Below are 5,418 nucleotides of genomic sequence, written 5' to 3' on the forward strand. Positions count from 1 at the left end.
TTCTATTATGTGCTCCTCGTCTCCCGAGACGGAATTAACGGATAAATATGGTTAGTGTTCTCGAAGCCTACTTGGCTCGCAATCTCACACCTCGGCGGTCACCGATCCACGATGAATCCAAAGAACGGAAGACCCGTTAAGGCCAGGTTTAGTGATAGAGTCTACCAAGCTTCGTCCAACGATCAAAATTGTTTAATTATCAGGTTGTTGGATTGATTTTGCGTGCATATTTGCTAATTTATACGTCCGCAATCGAATCGGACGCGATCCAGCATATCCAACGGCAGCGCGTGCTGAGCAAGGCTCCTAAGAATGACCACACGACCTCCCAAGTTGATCCAGAAATTTCCTATGATGTTCTGGAGTGCTCGTAATCTAGGGAAATCATTCGGTCTGAGATCTTCGATCAGGCTCTCATGATTATATCCATGAATTAATTAAAAAAAATTAACTAATTTATTTTTGATTTGTGAATTTTTAAATTAAATTTAATTTTCAATAAGATGGGGATTGAAAAAATAAAGAAAAAATATATATAATTAAAAAATATTTGAGACACACGATAAATAGTCGAGATAAATAGCAGACAAGAACAAGGTCTGGAGGAAGTCAAGGAACCGATTTTAAGATAGGAATCCAAGGATCTCGTGGCTCAAGTCTGTTAAAATGAAATGCATCCAAGCGACCAATTGAAAATTTCTGAATGATTCATCGTTTAGACCAGAAATCTAGACGAGTCAATTGAGAACCTCAAGTCAATGATATTTCGATCATGAATGTTGAATCCAGTGACTGGTCCAGTTTTAAATTTGATGATGTTCGAGTGCTCGTATGTTCGAGTGCACATTATAAGTTATAAAAATACACACGGAGCTAATTTATACGAATTTATATATACACATTTGAAAACATATTAAGTCGTGATTTGAGTAAACGGCTTATCCCTCCTCAATTCTGATCTCGGAGGTCTACTGCGAAGGAATAGAGGATTTTTAATCTGAAATTTCGTCCCAATATGTATCCAACGTAATCCAACGTACATCGCAGGCCTTAGCACGCGACCCTACTACGGGTAGCATGGCTTGCGATCCTCTCATTGCGTCTCTTCTATGGGTGAGCCACAAGCATGAATCGTCACTCCTTCCGCCGATGCTGGCATTGTATCCCTCCGTGCGTCTCCGATCCCAGAGTACTGTGCCGCGATAGGTATCATCTAATGTCGTAGCTTATTGCCAACCAAGCCGAGATCCATCATCGTGCGCCGTCGTCGTCACATCGCCGATCTCGGCTCGCACACCCCTTACCTGATCAGCCACCACTCACCACGCCACCACGTGTGACGCCGGGCCTGTGATGGCAAACCAAGCAGCCGCTAACGCCGGTCTGGTCGACTGGTTGAACTGGCCTCTACTAGCTCTGTGCCGCACTCAGCCGTCTATGGCCGGCTAGCCACTCAATCAACCAGTAGACGCCAAGCTAGCGTAGGCCAGGTTAGACTACTAGACGATGGTGGTTTTCCATAGCCGTGGGTCACGATCCGCGATTCTGGATCCCACTCGGTTCAAGGAAGTCACAGGTCCGGCCATCATCCTCCCAAGCGCCAAAGCGCCACGATATCATGATAATTGGGCTTGACCTACGTCAGTATCATTGTTTACGTCAACTAGTTGTTCTCGATCTTGGTTGGTCGTGGGCTGCCTCAGGCGCGCAAAGGCACAGCCTGTCCGGTCAATGCTGTCAAATAAGAATATATTCGATAATTTCAGACTTTTATTTTATTGTAAATTTAATATTATTGTTTGTAGCAGTTTGGATTTGATGGCTGGAGAGACTTCTCTTTCGGGTTTTATTTACCTTTTGTTAGGGTATATTTTTACACATGATATTTTAATAATGATTAAAGTTTTTATTTTCCTCTATTATAATTTATTTGTAGTTGTATGTGAGCTAAGTAATATTGGCCATTAGTATTTGTGTTCTAGGAGTTTTTATTACTATATTTTATTTGAAACAGGCAACATGCAGAATGAAAGAAGTTGGATGTATAATAAAAATTTACCTGACCGTGGGGGTTTAACTGATGAGTTTATTACTGGGTTGAGACAGTTTTTAAATTTTGCATCTAGTAATGTTGAGTTTATGGATGGTAATCAGATACATTCCAATTATTTTGTGTAATTTAGAAAGAATCTTTCCACCTTCATTTTTTTATTCAATGAAACATCTTTTGGTTCACTTGCCATACGAGGCCAAAGTTGGAGGACCAGTCCATTTTCGATGGATGTATCCATTTGAAAGGTATATTTTGTTTTATCTTATATACTTCGTTATTAATGCGTTGTAAATTTATAACTTTTTTATATATATTCCTCTAATACAAATTGTTATATTTCAATCAGATTTTTATATCATTTGAAGAAAAAAGTAAAAAATAAGGCACATGTTGAAGCCTCTATTGTTAATGCATACATTGTGGAGGAAGTAACAACTTTTGCATCGTATTATTTTGAGCCTCACATTCAGACCAAAAGACGAAGACCTGGAAGAAATGATGAAGGTCCTATTGATCCCAATACGAACATATTCTCAATTTTTAATTATCTTGGTCGACCGAGTGGACAATGTAAGCAAAGATATTTAACTGATCAAGAATGGCGAGCAGCCCAGACATATGTTTTACTTAATTGTCCAGAAGTATCACCATATTTCGAGTTAGTATATCTTTCCTATTTTTTTATCGTAACTTTTTGTTAGTATAATTCAATTTTTATGATAGGATTTTTCAAAACTTGTATTCTGATATGCCAACACTAGAGTTTGATCGTTTCTGCGATCAAGAATTTGCACCTTGGTTCAAATCATATGTAAGTAATTTTTACCTTGTATTCTAATTTATCGTATTGGTATAGTATATTTTAACTGAATAACATATTCATTTGAGTTTAGATTTATGATAATCAAGCTGATCTCGAACATCAAATGTTATTTCATCTATCTTGGGGTCCAAAAGCAATGGTACGCACTTGGCCAGCATATTTCATAAATGGATATAATTTTCATACTCAAGAATATGGAAAAGGGAAGACTACAATGAATAGTGGGGTATGTGTTCACCATCCAATGATGGAGGTAAAGCAATGATTTTATGGTCTACCGATGAAATTATAGAGATAGAATACCGGTCCAGAAATGCGAAGTTATCTTATTTATGTGTCGGGTTTGATCCTATCGTAGGGACGAAGGTGCATCCATATTATAATTTAGTTGAAATAAATCATAAAGATTATGCATAAGAGATATGAACCTTTGTTTTGGAGTACAACAAGCCGTATCTAAGTGTTCTATGCTTCATACCCTAGCTTGAAACGTGATAAATGGATTGGTAATGTTTAAACTAAAGCACGGAAAAAAATAGAGAACATCAAAGATATCGTATATCAATGAGGATAGTTAAATACATTTCGCGACTGAGAATATATTATCTCAACATTGCTTAGATCTCAGCCAGAGTAGGAGAAATGTGGATGCCAAAGAATTCCAAGGAGGTTGATGGATAATGACAGATGATGATGATGATGAGGAGGAGGAGGAGGAGGAGGAGGAGGAGGAAGAGGACGAGGACGAGGACGAGGACGAGGAGGACGACGACAACTTTGATTTTTAACATGTACGATAAGTTTTTTTATATTTAATTTTAATTTGTAAATTTATAAAATTCATAGTTTAATTAATTGTCTACATAATATCTCATTGTTAAATTTATATATGTTATATTTGTGCTATTTTTTGTTCTATAGGTCATTAGAGGTGAGACATTATCACTGCAGATTCTCGCTCTCTGACTTTTATATTATGGATATTGTAAGTTTTTCATATTTCTTCAGCAAGCATTAAGTTTTTTATTTCTTTTATTCTAATTTTGATTTTTGGTTGACAGTTTCGACGGGCACGCCATAGACGACACCATTCAAGCATTGGCCAGATTGATTCACCATCTGATAGGATGGTACCTACGCCCTCCCCTCAGGCAGGACCTTCTCGTGGGCAGTCACCAGCAGAACCTTCTCATGGCCAGTCGCCGGCAGTACCCTCACGTAGACCGTCCCCGGCAGGACCTTCATGTGGCCAGTCACCGGTAGGACCTTCATGTGGCCAGTCACCGGTAGGACCTTCACATGGCCATTCACCTTCCCCACTTGAGTCGCCGATACTTGCCAGACACTCAACCGTTGATATTGCCGACGCTCGACTGCATATAGTCCCTCTTGGAGACTCGTAAGTATTAAAATTATTATATTTTAACTATCTTAATTATTTAACGTTGTTTATTGTAATTTTATGATAGATTTGAAAATTCAATAACTATTGTTCGTGAGATTAATCAAATTGTGAATAACTTTTGGAAAGGAGAATCAATGTCATACTCAAGCACTCCAGCACCCACAAAAGAACTCTGGTGGTGCGAGTTTAAGGTATAACTAATTTATTTTATATAAAAAACAATTACGTTCATGTATAATCTATTGTTTTTTTTTCATTTCAGCGATTATTTAGTTGGGACCCTTATTTTGAGATGGAAGTTAAAAGAATTTTCAAAAAGAAATGTGGTGATCACATTCGCCATGTATTAAACCATGCCAAAAGTACTGGAAAAAAGCCTCCCTTTATCACGACGGACAATTGGGTTAGGATCTGCAATTTTGCGGAATAAAATAAATCAAGCTTATAATTCTGGAGACTCACGTGCAATATATGCAGGAGGATCTATAAATATCGAGGAGCATTCACGTAGATTGGTAAATTTTCAACTCTACAATTAGATTTTTAATATATTTGTTGTTATTATATTATTTCTAATCGTATTATTTTTAGTCTAGGGATTTGGGAAAAGAGCCCGATTTTATAGACACTTTCGTCCGCACTTTTCAAAAAAAAAGACAAGACTTGGAGTGGAGATAGAGCTAGAATAATTAAGGTTTGATTTAATCTTTAATCATAATTTTAACTTAGATTTTATTACTTATCTATTTGCTCTAATTAAGGTTTTAATTTTTCATAGGAGAGATATGATGAGCTATCATTATCTCAAAGAAGTTCAGGTGATGGTGATAATATTGAGGGATCTGAGCCGTCTGTTACTAATAATTTAGATTTATGGTTAGAGGCCAGTGGGGGAGTCAAAGGGGGAAGGATAATAGGTATGAGTTCTATGAGTAGAATCCATAATGTTCCTCGAAGATCTTTATCTTCTTCTACCCCACCCGCAGTAACGGCACAGATTCATAGCTTAACTGAAGAGGTTGACAATTTGAAAGGCATAATATCTCAAAGGGATCAGCAAATTTTAGAAATTCAAAAACAAAATTCACAAAGAGATCTAGATATGGTTGAAATGCGTAAACAACAAGCCTTTCTTTT

General features: G+C 37.3%; 2 long non-coding RNA genes across 2 annotated transcripts; both read left to right on the plus strand.

Moving 5' to 3' along the window:
* Positions 1–3,615: 3,615 nt before the first annotated feature.
* LOC122033510 lies at positions 3,616–4,065 on the plus strand. Its single transcript, XR_006126566.1, has 3 exons — positions 3,616–3,667; positions 3,798–3,861; positions 3,938–4,065. It is a non-coding gene; the product is annotated as an uncharacterized LOC122033510 (long non-coding RNA).
* A 634-nt stretch (positions 4,066–4,699) lies between these two features.
* Positions 4,700–5,196, plus strand: LOC122034925. The gene is made up of 3 exons (XR_006126827.1): positions 4,700–4,796; positions 4,873–4,975; positions 5,060–5,196. It is a non-coding gene; the product is annotated as an uncharacterized LOC122034925 (long non-coding RNA).
* The last annotated feature ends 222 nt before the right edge of the window (positions 5,197–5,418 follow it).

The sequence above is a fragment of the Zingiber officinale genome, chromosome 11B (assembly GCF_018446385.1).
Source record: "Zingiber officinale cultivar Zhangliang chromosome 11B, Zo_v1.1, whole genome shotgun sequence".
NCBI classification, from domain to species: domain Eukaryota; kingdom Viridiplantae; phylum Streptophyta; class Magnoliopsida; order Zingiberales; family Zingiberaceae; genus Zingiber; species Zingiber officinale.